At 41.7% G+C, this 14,602-nt stretch overlaps 1 protein-coding gene across 3 annotated transcripts in view; it reads right to left on the reverse strand.

Annotated features, from left to right (window-relative positions):
- Positions 1-14,602, reverse strand: part of ROR1 (receptor tyrosine kinase like orphan receptor 1) — a 174,535-nt gene that overhangs the window by 57,032 nt on the left and 102,901 nt on the right. The gene's annotated exons all lie outside the window — the stretch shown is intronic.

Below are 14,602 nucleotides of genomic sequence, written 5' to 3' on the forward strand. Positions count from 1 at the left end.
ACCAGCATGCTACCAGCCTCAGCTGTAAGTCATGCTAAAATACCTCCCCGTATCAGAATGTTGACAATTTCATCAAACACCGATATGAGGTCTCTGCTGCCATAGCACTTGCCACATCCCAACAGGCTGCAGTGGCCGGGTGCAGTATCCATAATGAGTTGTTTGTTCACTCCCCGAGGGTTTTTGCAAAACTACGTTCAGCAGTGTAAATGCATCATCACATGTTGCGGGGGGGAATTACTGTCCCCTTGTAACAGCTGACCCACGTGTGCCTTACGAGGCTCTTCAGGCATATGGAAAAGACTGCTTTTGGAGCGCTGTCTCTCAGAGTCAACCCCCAGGGATTAATACACATATATGCCAGCTTTAGTAAGTGATAATGGGAAGGGTGGGAAGAAGGGGTGTGCACACACATTACATGGCACAGAAACACAGTGCATCTCCTAATTCCCTGTGTCCACCCAGCCCCAGGAAACCTGACCTTATAAAGGAGGAGAGCAACGCTGGAGAGGAGTGCTACGGCACTGGAAATGGGAGTGAATTTGAAATAAAAACAAGCATGTTTCTATGTGTCAGCACCCAATCTGAGTGAGATGCTATGAAGACTCACTACAAATTAACACCCTGTGGCCCAATCCTGCACCCTGGCGGGACCCCCAGTGCCAGGTGATTCCCTTGGTCCCATAGGTGCACAGCGAGGGCAGAGTCAGGATGCTGAGTGTCAGCAGGATCCCAGATGAGAACAGGAATATTTTGAATTGTATTATTTTTATTTTGACACCATCTCTTTAGCTTGTTCCTAGACATTTTTTAACCACAAACCATTTCACTCATAAAACTGGGGCAGCGCAAGGATATCCAAAAATGTTCTGCATTTATTTGACCAGTTAGCAACTAAGCTATTTCATTTTTAAAAAATCACATGAAAATTGTTAACACGAAGTCATACAAACTCATGAAGCTGTTAAATTAAGATACAGCCACTACATGTTTTATAAATATCGTCTTTCTTAAAAGCCCACCTGGTAGCACTGCTTATTTAAGACTCTGTCAAGTATTTCCAATGTAAACACCGAATCTGAAGGCATTATAATTCACCTATGAACATGCCCCTGGCCTCCACAGATATGCAGGGCAGAAACCCACTGACGGGGACAGATGCTAAGCCCATGTGAAATAGCATTGCTCTGAACTCAGTAGTGCCATGTGTTTACACAAGCTGAGATTTTGGCCCACTGTGTCCATCCCTCCTTGTTCTTTACTTTTTAACAGTTGAGCTTCCTACCTAACCCAAATGTTAGGGACCATGTGGCTAAAAGACCTGCAAGGTTTAAGGAAAACAAAATGGATCCAGTGCTAATACCATCTTTATGGTGACCATGATCATCCAAGAGGCAGGACACTGTGGTTGACGGATTTGCTCTGAGGCTAATGCTGAGATGTAAGGTAGGTGACAAATAACCAGTGGGCCAATGCTGACCAGGACCTGGTTGGTATCAGGCTGGTGCTGGAGGTTGCAATGCTTAATCTCTTAAACCTCCAATGGGCCCTTGCCTTTCCATCCCTCGTACCCAAAAAATGGGGCAGCTCCTGTAAACCTGTGATAAAACTGCTCCGCGAGAGGGACCTGAGGTGCCACTGCCCCTCACACCTGCCGTTGAGACAAACAGGTTCATCTTTCATGGCCACAGGGCACCGCTCAAACCCTCCGGCAATGGGTTATGTCATTCACACTGCTCACACATTCAAATTTTGCACTCGACAATATATTTTCTGTAGGTAATATTACTTCTGTTCACCTGGAAATATTCTAGTATTAAAAGCTTACAAATGAACCACATTCTGCAAGCAGCTAACACACATTAACTGAAATAGAAAAAAGAGTACTAATAATGCTATGACCAAATTAATATTTTGCTTTTTAAAACTCCAGAGTGTTCCTATTAATGTTTTCTTAAACAGGCTTTAAAAACATGACCATAAATCTCACAGAGCAGACATCCATCACCTGACCTACAGAAGAAACCACATTAGAAGACCAAACTTTACTATTTGTGAGATAGCCCTGCAGGCTGGTAACTGGTAATTTTTCTGATATTCTTGAATTAAAGCTCCAATTTGAGAGCAGCATATTACTGTGCCCTTAGTGAACATTTTATTTGACTGAAAGGAACATACACAGCTTGGGAACGTACTGTCAATTCAAAGCTAATGCAGAAAACAAAAGTATCCCAGAAAAGAAGTCTACAAGACATGCATGGATTTAATTTCTAACTGCGATTGCTTAGGATTGCTGTGCATGAAAGTGAGAGCAGTGATACCCCTCCTTGGAAAAACTATGTTACAACCTTCAGGCCAAATCCGAAGCACCCTCTGTCAGATGGTGAGCTCCCAGCCAGCCCAAGGAGAGAGATGAATCATGGATGGGAGAAGGATCAAAGACTTGTCTAAGCAAACCCTGGAACCAAACCCACCTCCTGCTCCTGCCTGATCTGCCTTGCTCAGTAACTCTGCCTCCAGGAGGAAAATGTGTTTTAAAAAAACAGACTGGGAATGAGTAGGTCTTTTTTCCCTTTCGGGACCCACTGTGTGCCAGTGTGCCAAAGAGCTGGAGCACCAATAAAGTCACACCAAAAACGAGACACCTACAGCTATTCCACCCACCATGACCTGGAGACCAGGGAGCAGCGCTCAGCATCCATCACTCCGCTTGCAAATGGCCCATCCACTCACTTCACTCACACACCCAACCTTTAAACTCCCACTAACCAATTGCTCCATTTATTCTGTAAATCCCGTATACAGGATTTACACACAGCAACTTGCATTTGGGGCACTGAAACAGGCTTGCCCACTTGTTGTCACCATTTAAAAAAAAAAAAAAAAGAGGAAAAAAATCTGCTTAATATTGCAACTGGATTTCAAATGAGCAGTTTAAAAATCCTTAATTGTTAAAACTGCCCTCTTATCCCCCACTTTAACTATCTGAACAATAAGATTTGTTTTGAAAAAAATCAACTTGAGAAATGTGATCAGCAGAGAGAACCATTACCCCATTAAGATTTTATTTATAGAAGAAATCATTCCAGATGAATGACGAATCTTATCTTTAATACTGGAAAGATAAGTATCTGTCCAAATCTCTATCACTATTAAGAAACATTGGTCTTAAGTTAATGAGAAATCACAACAGTCAATTATAACCCCTGTGAAAAGCCAAGTAAAGTGTATTCAAATATACTCCCCACAGAGAAGTTGACTAACATCTGATTTTATTACCATATTGCATAAGCGTAGAGTGAATTTCACACAAGCCAGTCCTTCTAAAGCCTTTGTGATTAAATAAACTTCAATAAGGTTTACAAAAATCTGCCTCTGAAGAAAAACTACAGAGCTCGTTCTTATCACAGGCACACACTGCTCTCTCATTTTCTCACCAGAACCAACCATTACTCAGTGCTCCAGTGTTTTTACTGTCACAGTTACAGACCCATCAAAAGGATGGGGCAGCCTCATCCCCTGGCCACAGAACCAAATAGGAGAAGATCCAGGCCCCCTGCCCAGGCTAATTAATATCGCTATGTGATGCATTTGTAACATAAAGTAAAGAGAATATAAGTCAAAACAGGAAGAAGGCAGATAACTAAGATGACACCAAACCCAGAAATGATTGAAGATTTTAATGGGGAATAAATCTGCTAAACAGAAACAAAGCAGAGAGAAAAATAAGTCTAAGAATGTGGATATTCTACTTGCAAGGCACTATGAGCAATGCATGAGGTCTGTATGGCTGCTAAGCATAGAATGTTGCCTGGGACAGACTTTCTTCTCAGGTGCAGAGATGAAAATACCAGGCAGATGATCTGTCTACTTAAAACACGCAAACAAAATTTCAAAGCATCTTCTTAATGGGCATCCTCTGTCTTACTTTATATCACACCAGTGGGTCATTCTATACCCTAATTCTATAACCTTGAGACAATCTGGCGTAAGTAATTTTTTCTGATACAAATATGAATGCGACTGCAACGTACACAATCCAGATCTCACTGTAGAATACCCAAAATAGCAAAAAGAGCAAGGAGGTATTTAAAGTAACCAAGGAGTTAGAAGTCTGAGTAATAAGATAAGCTATAAAGTTATACAGACTTGGAGCAAAACCTAATTAACTAAGTGCTCAGTGTTTTTTGCTTTTCTGCACATTCCAGGCCGACGCTTCATCTTTCTCTCTGTCTAGTTCCTACCTGACTGATCTCTTCCAGGATCTTCCCACAGATGTGCCTCATGGCTGTTTTTCCTCTCAGTCATATCTCCCTCATCTTCCTTTTTTGCCTTTTGCATTTTCTGTTTCACTGATCCTTTGTAAGTTCCCCACACATTTTAATCTGATTTCTCAAGATATTACATTTTGCAGTCATCCAGTTACCAGCCTATCCACAGCCCACCCTGGAGGTGCTGAAGGAAATCTAGACATACCTTCTGCAGACTGTAATGGATATGACCTATTATTTACCAATTTTCTTGTCTGTTTGAAAATTGGCACCATCCTGAAATTTCCATAATATATACCTTGAATTTTGCTTATACCTTTAATCTGTGAAAGGATTTCATTTTCATGACATCAATATCTCTGCATGCCAGTAGATGTGTCTGCATTATACAGTTCTTGAGTTTCAAAAGGAGGCAGGAATCATAAATAATTCAATCAGTTGAATGAGACAAAACTGCATGAAGACGGGAAATTGTTGAGACCATTTCTGCTCTTCAGGTAAGGCAGGTGTCTCTCAAGGAGAATATACTACCTTTAACAGTATGCAATACCATAGCTCAATGTCAAACCTCCCATTGATTAGTTATGAAATAGCAACTTCAGTCCAAAACGATGTGTAAAAAATACTGTATACATAGCCTACAGCAAACACAGTCCACATTAAAAATACGTCCCTGTAAAAAGACTCAGCCTTGCATGTTCAGGTGAAGCTGTTGGCCTTTGTACTGTCACTTTAAATATTTTTAAAGAGAGCAGTCTACAAATTACATGCAATACAAAACTGTCAGAGAACAGACCTTAACTGAAGATCTATTTGGTAAGCAAGATGAAATGCTGCATGATGGCTTTTCTCCTTCAAATGCTTAACATTAACTAGTTAGCTTTACTCCACCTGGTTACTCAATGGCTGAAAAAGCAAAGGCAAAGCTTGTTCTGCCAAAACCTTGCATAGGCAGATCCAAGAGATAGCATTTACCAGACTGTTCCTGCAGAGTTCACAACTGCTGCCGTGGCTGTGTCAGAAACTACACTTACTGCTGGCAAAGGACCTGCTGGAGCTCTTCAGGTCGTTCTATGCAGAGATGATACTGCATGATGCTAATAACTTTCAAATGGTTAACTTTCCTCACACTATTAGAATGTAAAACTTTCAAGCACATCTGTCTTATTTATCTGTAGTATATCATTATTGATAGCTGGGGTAGGTTAATAATTGGCATTAGATAGGGAATTTTTCAACACCAACGAACAATTTGAGCTCTGTGGATTTCAAACATACAATACCTTAATTTTCAGATTCAAAAGTGAGACATGCAGCAGGACGATTTAATTCAGTGCAGGACTGGAAATTGTTAGGAACTTCATTTATACCACAGCCTATTCCATCTATCAGAGCACCTCATCACTGCTACTGGCACTTTCATCAGCACGTATGCAATGAACTACCTCTCTACCTGGGAGTCTTTCTAAATGCCTCAAGTTCCTGAGGGCTAGAGATACATTAAAGGATTAGCCCATTCAGGATGGACCATCAGAAAGCAAGCCAGTGCCATATTTGTGATTACAGGGCAGGAAGCCAAGAGCATTGCATGCACCTGACACCTCTGCCTTATGTCTTCTTGCAGACCTGCTCTCTTCGATGAGGATACACCAGGAAAGCTTTGGACTCAAAGACAGGCTGTCACTGGGGTTTCCTGTACTTACAGGATAACAATAATACCCACCCCAAAAGGCCTACTGAGGAGATTGAAGCTTGTTCTCAAACACACCGTTCTTACAATTTGTTATGGAATATCGATAGGCAACATTGTCACAAAATTGTGCAATTGCTACGTACTCAATACCTGCAAACTCTTAAAATACCTTTCAATGTTTTGGCAGTAGTCTAATGACACTGAGTCAGGTCAATGCAATATTTTAGTAACTTGGTCTTTGACTAAGCTCAGATCAGTTAAAAACTGTTTTCTTCCATGGGATCAGAGCCATCTCTTGGAAGAAGAGGTTGTTAAGAGGCCTTTTTAATATGCTAATACTTTAATCCTAAATTTCTAATTACTGAACTACAATTCCTTTTGATTGCAGATATTAATTACAGATTATCATTAATGTTATATGGATTTAGAAGTCACTGTGGAATCTGGGTGCACTTTACATTGCTCTAAATTGGGTCGTTAACAGTTCCACTTAAGAAGAGCAAAACACTGCACCCTGGAGCAACCCACAGCTTTAATGACAGGGAATGAAGAAAAGAAATGGCCAGTTGGCTGAATGCCAGCATTTCATAGCACACAGTTGAGTCTTTGTGCTTATGAACTGTAGAAATGTGGCTACCATCGCACTTCAATGCACATCAAGCAGATGTGAACCTCAGGCGCGTGAGCCTAGCACAAAAAACGCTCTGCCTGGCGTTCCTGGGAACGGCACAGCTCAGGTGGGCCGGGCATGATCCTGCACTGCACAAACTCACAGGACCTCTACCTCTACTGCCAAGGAAGCAGGGGCAAATCTAGAGGAAAAATAATGCTGGGCTTCTAAGTCAACTTGAAGCAAATGCACTTTGTAGACAAGTGACTGGACTGTCCTGACTCTACTGGCAGTGCAGAGACAAGGATACAGAAGGAACATACCCCTCTTGTTGAAGCTGACAGCCTCCAAATAACCTCCAGTGCTTTTTCTACGAAGAACTGTTTGTACTCTGCACAATCTGAAAAACAAGGGATGTGGAAGCGAGATATTGGAGGAACACATAATTTTTTGTCCATTAAGGCGGCTTTTATTGGACACGGATATCAAAGAATCTGGTTGTTATTCAGTATTAATAACCCTGAAAGGGAGCACAGCACAGCTGTTTGTCAAGCAAACCTATAAAGGTTGAGTAATTGCATAATAAAGGCAAATTTCCTATCTCTCCAAACCTACCTGAGATAATACTGAATTTTTTTCCACACCCTGAGCTATTGTCTTCTGAGCACCTCAGACTGGCAGAAAGACAGAAGAGAAAGTGGAAGTGGGAACCACACAAAGGAAATTGGATGATTGCAACAGAAGAAAGCAAAACACAAAGTGTCAGCAAGAAATTGCTGGGTGGCTAGTCTGGGGTAAGAGGATGTGACAATAAACAGAGGAGTCACAAAAACCCACCACAGTATCAAGAAGGCAGGGAGGTAGAGAAAGACGTCTTGAGGCACTTTTAGGTGAAGATGTTTCAAGGCCAGGAATGGTGAGGAAAGATCCAGGGAGGAATGGGAGGAGGCAACATTCTCTTCTAGGCACTTTCTGGGGGCAGCACTATGGTGGCAACATCTGGGTTGCCTGAGATGGAGACTTCCCTAAGAACAATCCCAAGAGGTCCTGAATCTAAAGAGCACTGAGATCCCTCCAAACAGAGAGAAAAAGGCTCTCTTGCAAAGCCCTTAATGTCCTTGAGACTCTGAATGATCCATATCACCCAGCCCACACCTACTACGGATTCTTGCTTTCCTGAAGGCATCAGTGCCATGCACGAGCATTTTTGGGGGCCTGCTGCTCTACTGACATAACCACCACAGAGGTTCCCATTTATTTATCTCACAAAACAGCAGACTGAGCAGCACCCACAAGTGCATGGTTAGGATAGAGGTGTTTGCAGACGAAGGATGAAGTGCCTGGACAGGGCACCTGCTTGCTTGTCCCTGGCTTCCATCAGTGCCACTGCACTAAATCCACCCACAAATGTTTTAAAGAAGGCAAATACAGCCAAGTACAGGGAGGGCAAACAAGAAATAGTTTACATCCACCATAAATTGCAGCACACCGTAACTCCTTGCACCTCAGCACTTGAGGGCCAGGAATTATTGAAATGGATAAGGCTACTAGCAATCTACAATTAAACCCTTATAACTTGTGAAGAAAATTACAGTAGAAGTCTGCCATGTGCAAATTCATTATTATTTTTTGAGCATGATAATTATTTTTGTTGCAGTGAGGAAAAACGTACTCATGTCAGCTCATGAATTAATGAACGGTCCTGAAACAATTACTTCTTAAATACACAGAAGTCTCCCTAGTGTAAACATGCTTCATTTTATACCATATCCTCTTGGTACAAGGCATACATTGCAACATGACTTATTGGCTGCGTATGATGAAACAGTAAACGTTGCACGTTTGACGGCTTCAACATCATGCTTAGGATTTTACATGGGTTGATGTTGATTAATGTACAAACTGCCAAATTTATAGAGAGGCCGAAACACAAGGATACACTGTGAAACGTATGCTAATAGAGCACAATTTATATAAAAAGGGGGGAAATGTAAATATTTAACTGATGCCAGAGCTGGATGCTTTAGCCAAGTCAGGACTGAGCTACATTGATTGTTCAAGAGGAACTTACACCCTGGTCTAAACCCACACAAGCCTGATCTCAGACAGGCCTAAAGCCCATACATTTTAGAAGGTATCTTTAAAACTTAATTTCTTTTGCTAAAATGCTGGTTTCAAAATTTGTCTTGAAGTCAACCTGATGACACTTGTGAGTAAGAACAGATAAGCATGCATGTGGAGAACTGGGCTTAACTGAGGTTTCAGCTAGGAGCACAAGGGAAGTGCCAGGAGGCAGGATCCTGAGCCAGATCCCTCAGTCTGCAGCACACGCAGGCACAGCATCCTCGAGAGACCAAAACCAAACCAAGGCCCTCCAACTAATTTGTGTTTATTAGCAGCCTCAAGAGAGGGCAAGGTCTCTCAGAGGTGAAGACTAAACTCCCTTTTCATGGCTCCAGGTTGGGTTTCAGACACAACGGTGACATGACACAGGCACATCTGTCCTTGTCCTTCCCTAATGGGACTCCAGATCAGGGCTGTCCACATGCTAGCTAACAAAAGCAACTATATAGGGAATTAGTCTGAGCAAAAGGTTTGCATCAATGCTTCAGAGGTTTATTTTTAATCCATTCATTGCTGGAATGAGTTAATGTACTGATTTAGCCACAGTTACAACTTATTCACTATAGGAAATTTCCCTGAATCCAAGGTTCATCAGGATCTCCTGGATTCAGATACTCTCTATCATTAAGAAAAATTAAATCCAAACTTAACAACAGGACCAAATTTATTTTCATTTCTTTTGGGTGATCTTCAGATTGTTTCATCAGTGGCTTAAGCATGCTCTGGTACTACATTCCCCTCTGGTACTAGAATTATGCAAACCTCCAGGGGCTACTGAACACACCCCATCATGGACATGCAGACCTCAGCACCACAAACCTCATGCTGGCAGCTTAATAATTGACACCAAATCCACAGGTTTGATAAAATTAATCCCGAATTATGCAGCAATACTTATGCATTGTCTCAAGCACAGTCAGGACTAGGGAAATGCTTGGTGCAAAAGAGCCGCTTCTAAACAACACAACTACGACTTAGCAAGCCTTCATCTTAATTGCACCCAGAAGTACAAATGTCTGTAGTCTTCATGACCCTGTAATGGCTTTGCCACAAAAAAAAACCCCCAGAGTCTCTAAAAGTTAATAGCCTGTACAATAGGAAATCAACAGGAGCAGGGCAAAGTTGTCTTGTTCAGTCTTAACTGCTTTTGCAGCCGCTGAAGCCTCATGGAAGGAAAAACCACTGATGATTTTTTTATTAGCTCAACAAACAAGAAGCTAGGCATTTGATGTAATGCTACTGCAGATCTAGAGAGATTATGTTTCAAAGTCATGGCAGCTGCCATGCTTTAAGAAACTAGTTAGCTTGGAAATGGATATAGGTTTTCTCTGAAAGACAGGGCAATCCAAATAAACACGCTGAGCACAGTACACCCAGATGAAGTTCCAGTGGACCAACTGCTTGCCCAGTAGCTGCAAACCACAGAGCTGCGCAAAAGTTTTTGATTGCTGTTCCCAATTTCTTTTCTTCAGGCAAAAGGACTGCAGTAATATCAAGCTCAGCAGGTGATAAGAGCGAGCGTCTGCCAAAGTAAGCCCGAGTGTGTGCAGATTCTGCTGAGTTCAAATGAGCACATACTTATTACAGGGCTAAATTTGACTAGTGGGTTCATTAACATTAGTCAGCTCTGATAGCATCCAGACACACTTTGAAATATTTTGTACAGACTATTTGCAAGTAAAGGAAAACACAGTTTCTCCTTGAAAGCTTTGGAGCAAACAGGACACTGGGAAAATGAAATCGTAGAACGTCCCATAGGCTTCTCATTAGTTTCATACCTAGTATTTACAAACTGCTCCCCCAATTTTAATCCACTCATCTGTGATTAGTTCCTAAACCACTCCTATAGTCAAGCCAAATTTTCCTGCTGTTTAATTTTTCAACTCTTCTAAAGTTCATTCATGGGTCCTTTCCTCACTACGCCAGCAGCTACACCCTCCGTTTTGTCCCATTTCTCAGCTCTGACCATCTTGTACAGGATGTACACCAAAAACCCCAAAGTTTTGATGCTAACAGAGGGGCCTCTGAATGAATGATGGAGAAAGACCATGCACAAAATTCAGTTTTGGTCTCCTGAGGGGTGGCTGCAGTTTTGGGAGGAGGGTTCCTGTCTGAGAGATACAGAGCATTGATTGCACAAAGTCTAATTACTCCATCAGTGATATAAGAAAGATGTTAGAAACACTTATTTTTTATTCTGGCAGATTACCTTCTCATTTTTGTGATTCTGGTCAAATATCACAATCTACGACCTGTTTAGTTTAAATTAAAAGCAATCAAACTCCTTACCCTGTGGCTGTACAAGACTAAAAACTTTCCATTACTTAATACATGGATGCTCGAGGAATATTTGAATGCAATCCAGCCTCTACTGAGATACCTGGAAAATTCAGCATCAGTTAATGATTTTGGATGCTGTCTCAGGTTTTTGCACATCTTTAATTGTCCTGAAACACAGCATTGATAAGTTGTGTATTTTCTTACCCAGATTCCCAAATTAATTGACTTTGACAGTGGATTTGTGTGCTGCTGTTAGTCATGCTGTTTACATAAGGCCAGGGATAACAGATTATAACATTACTAGAATCTTTTTAAAAATTTAGCTATTAAAGTCTCAGAAGGGGTGTAACAGAAGTAAGAGCAGAGATTTTCTTGTGGGTTACCTGATTTGATGATGACATCATATTTGGTCATCTCAGTCCAACTCCTAGCAGCCAAACATCCCTGTCACAGAAAGCATAACTAGCAGATGCAGTAACCATCTTGGGAACTCTAAGAGCCAAAGGACTGAATTTCTCTCTCCCAGTGAGTTACCTCTCAGCACCAAGTACTCTTCTGGGATATTAACAGCTCAGCCTTGAGGGACCTTGAACTTCAGGACCTTGAACTTCACAGGTCCTAAGCCTGCAAATGAGGAAAATCTCACTGTTGTGATAGGAGTCCAAATTGAAATGTTCTCCATTTATGACAAAGGCAGGATAAAAATTGATATGAACTGCAATAGGAAGTATATTCACAAAAAGATTGGAATAGACCAGGAGAAATAGATTCAACAGAGAGGTATATCCTAGGTAAACTGATCAAATTACTTCCGCTGCATTGAGGGCCATTGAGATCGCACTGAGCAATGCCCTATCTTGCAGTACAAACATACACAAACCGTAAATATCTATCATGCGAAAGTGTCTTTTTTCACCACGTTTCTCAGCAAAGCGTGTCTTGTTTGAAATGCCTGGGCTTGGTATGCTGAAGGAGGGAATTCTCAGAAGATGTGGTTCTCTCCAAACCACAGAGCAAATCATGCCCTGTGATTTTGGTTTCCTTGCATTACTGGATTAAAGCTTTGAAACCATTTAATACATATGCACACATTTACATATATGCATAGACACATAGGCATGCGCACACAACTAAGCAGATACAGATTTTGGATCCAGACACAAAGTCCTGCACGTGCAGTGTCACATTACAGAGAGGAGATCCTGAACATCTCACCTGTGATGAATTTCACAGCAGAAATCACAGCACAGTGTCCATTGAGAGGCATTTCTTGTGGTGATCGACATAACTGTGTTCTGCCTTGGGCTTTCTGTTTTAACAAACTGAACCACCTGCTGATGCACCAGGCACACGCAGCTCTGGACATGGACTTTAAACACAGGTGGGGGAAGGTACGCATCCAAATGTTTTGGATGCTATTTGGGGTAAAGTGTTAATTCCCAGTGTTCTCTGACACCGGGAATCCAGGAGCTACAGGGGGAGCAGACATGGAAAACAGATATGACGCGAACCACCAGGAGCAAATGCCCACTCACGTCATTCCCCAGTGACCAAAGCAGTTATGAAGTCCTGATAAAGAATGAGGAACCCTGAAGTCCTGCCTGGTGGGAAGAAACTCTTGACAACTAATAAAGTGCATTTCAATTATGTAACTGATGCAGACAAACAGTGTGGCCATGTTTACCAAAGTTTTGCTGCTGCTCCCTCAACCTAAAATTGGTTGAAAACAAGGAGTTATTGACACAGATCATGCTACCAAATTTTAACCACTTCTACCTTAGCCCTTCACAACACAATTAGCCTGCAGTTTTAGTAACCTGCACTGTTGTATCCAAAGCAACAAATTCAATTTTTATTTCCATTGATGAGCAGAACCTCTGTTAAACCCCTTCCAGGATGGAAATAGTTATTAAACATATTTGTGCATTTGCGTGACGCTTTATACTAATGTAAAGCTGAAGCACAAGGATAGAAATGACAACTAATTTGTCTTGCAGTGGGGCGTGTGAATTCAGAAGACTAATCTAGAAATAAGTGATGTTAGGTGACAGAGCTCCTCTCTGTGCAAGCCTAACAAAGAGCAAGGATGAGCAAAACTAGTCTTCTATCACATGTGGTTATTGCTCTTCCCACCTTTGCTTTCCAAGAAAGAAACTAAACTGTTTTTGGAACAATTTACTGGGTTTAAACACATAACAAACTCACTTAGCAAATGGAATCAGAGACAAGACTGACATCCTTATATCCTGCACACTTTGTATCAGCCCAAAGACAGACTTACTTCCCAGGGATGAGAGGAGATGGAGGTGGTGAACAGGACAATGCACCCATGCGTCTTCCAGCTGACTCTTGTGCGACATGCCCTTTTATACCCTGAGACCTTTAAGTGTGGCAGGGGAAAAAGAAAAGATGTATACTCGTTCCATTCATACCCTGTGCAGCGCACACTGAGTCACCCTAAAGAGACTGCTGATTTCTCAGAATCAAAAAGCTGATTTATTTTTCTGGCAAACCTCCAGACATTAGCACAGCTGACCTTTTGGGTTCAGGGACACCCTGCACCTCGCACAGAGCCAGCTCTGCACGTACTGCTGTGAGGTCTTCCGCTGGACCCTCCTGTCCACGTCCAAACATTGCTTTTCAGTTCTGGGAGAGTTCCCACTGTGGTTGAGGGAGTTCTGACTAACAAGGATAAATAAAGGACTGCCCAAAGCTTTCAAGATTTGGCTTACTTATTGCCATTATGCTTGACATTGTGCCAGGCAAGGAGAACTTGATCTCTGCTCCAAGTGGATAAACACTGCACTGCAGACACAGGAGTCTTGGAGATCTCAGCATGTATTTATGTAAAGCAGTGCAGGTGGGCTTACTTTTCAAATAAATAAATACAAAAATACTTCATAATGGAAGTCAGCAGAGAACAGTGTGGTGGAATTAATTCCTCATGTAGTAGGTTGAGAAGAAAGTCCCAGTGGTAACAAGTGTCACTGGTGAATGGAAAGAACCGGGCTAGACAGACGTCACTATGGGAAGCGGGAGATTCCTCTACACTGAGCAGTTAAACGCAGAGCAAAACCAACATGCAGAATTAGAAGAGAGACATATTTTATTTGAGTAGGAACTTTTCCTTAGCAATTAACTCTTAACAGCTAATTAATGTCTGTACATCGCCCACCCCTACTACAGTCCCATCAAAAGGATTGTCTAGTGACACTAGGATCAAACACAGAAATCGGGGAACATGCTGAAATTTTAGCTGTTACAAATATCACTTGATGCTGCTGCTAGCTTTATTCTGTGGACTAAGAGTCAAAAAGAGAAAACTCAGGGGAAACTTATGTGGTTTTTCAAGAGGCTCTTGGTCTCACTTGTGCTTCCACTGAAGTAAACAGTAAAGCTGCTATTGAATTAGGAAATGCTGAGCACTTTTGAAAGCTGCACAAGTGGATGAAAAGTGCTTTACGAAGCTATTGGCTCGCAACTGCTCTACAAGTTACAAGCAATGAAAATAAAGTTAAAGCAAAGAAAGAAGTAGAAAATGTTCGAAAGCCCCTCTAAACCATCACATGCTGACTGCCTGCATTAGATAAGCAGCTAAAATTCTCTCGCAGTCCCTTTCATCCA

Source organism: Phalacrocorax carbo, chromosome 6 (genome assembly GCF_963921805.1).
Source record: "Phalacrocorax carbo chromosome 6, bPhaCar2.1, whole genome shotgun sequence".
Classification (NCBI taxonomy): domain Eukaryota; kingdom Metazoa; phylum Chordata; class Aves; order Suliformes; family Phalacrocoracidae; genus Phalacrocorax; species Phalacrocorax carbo.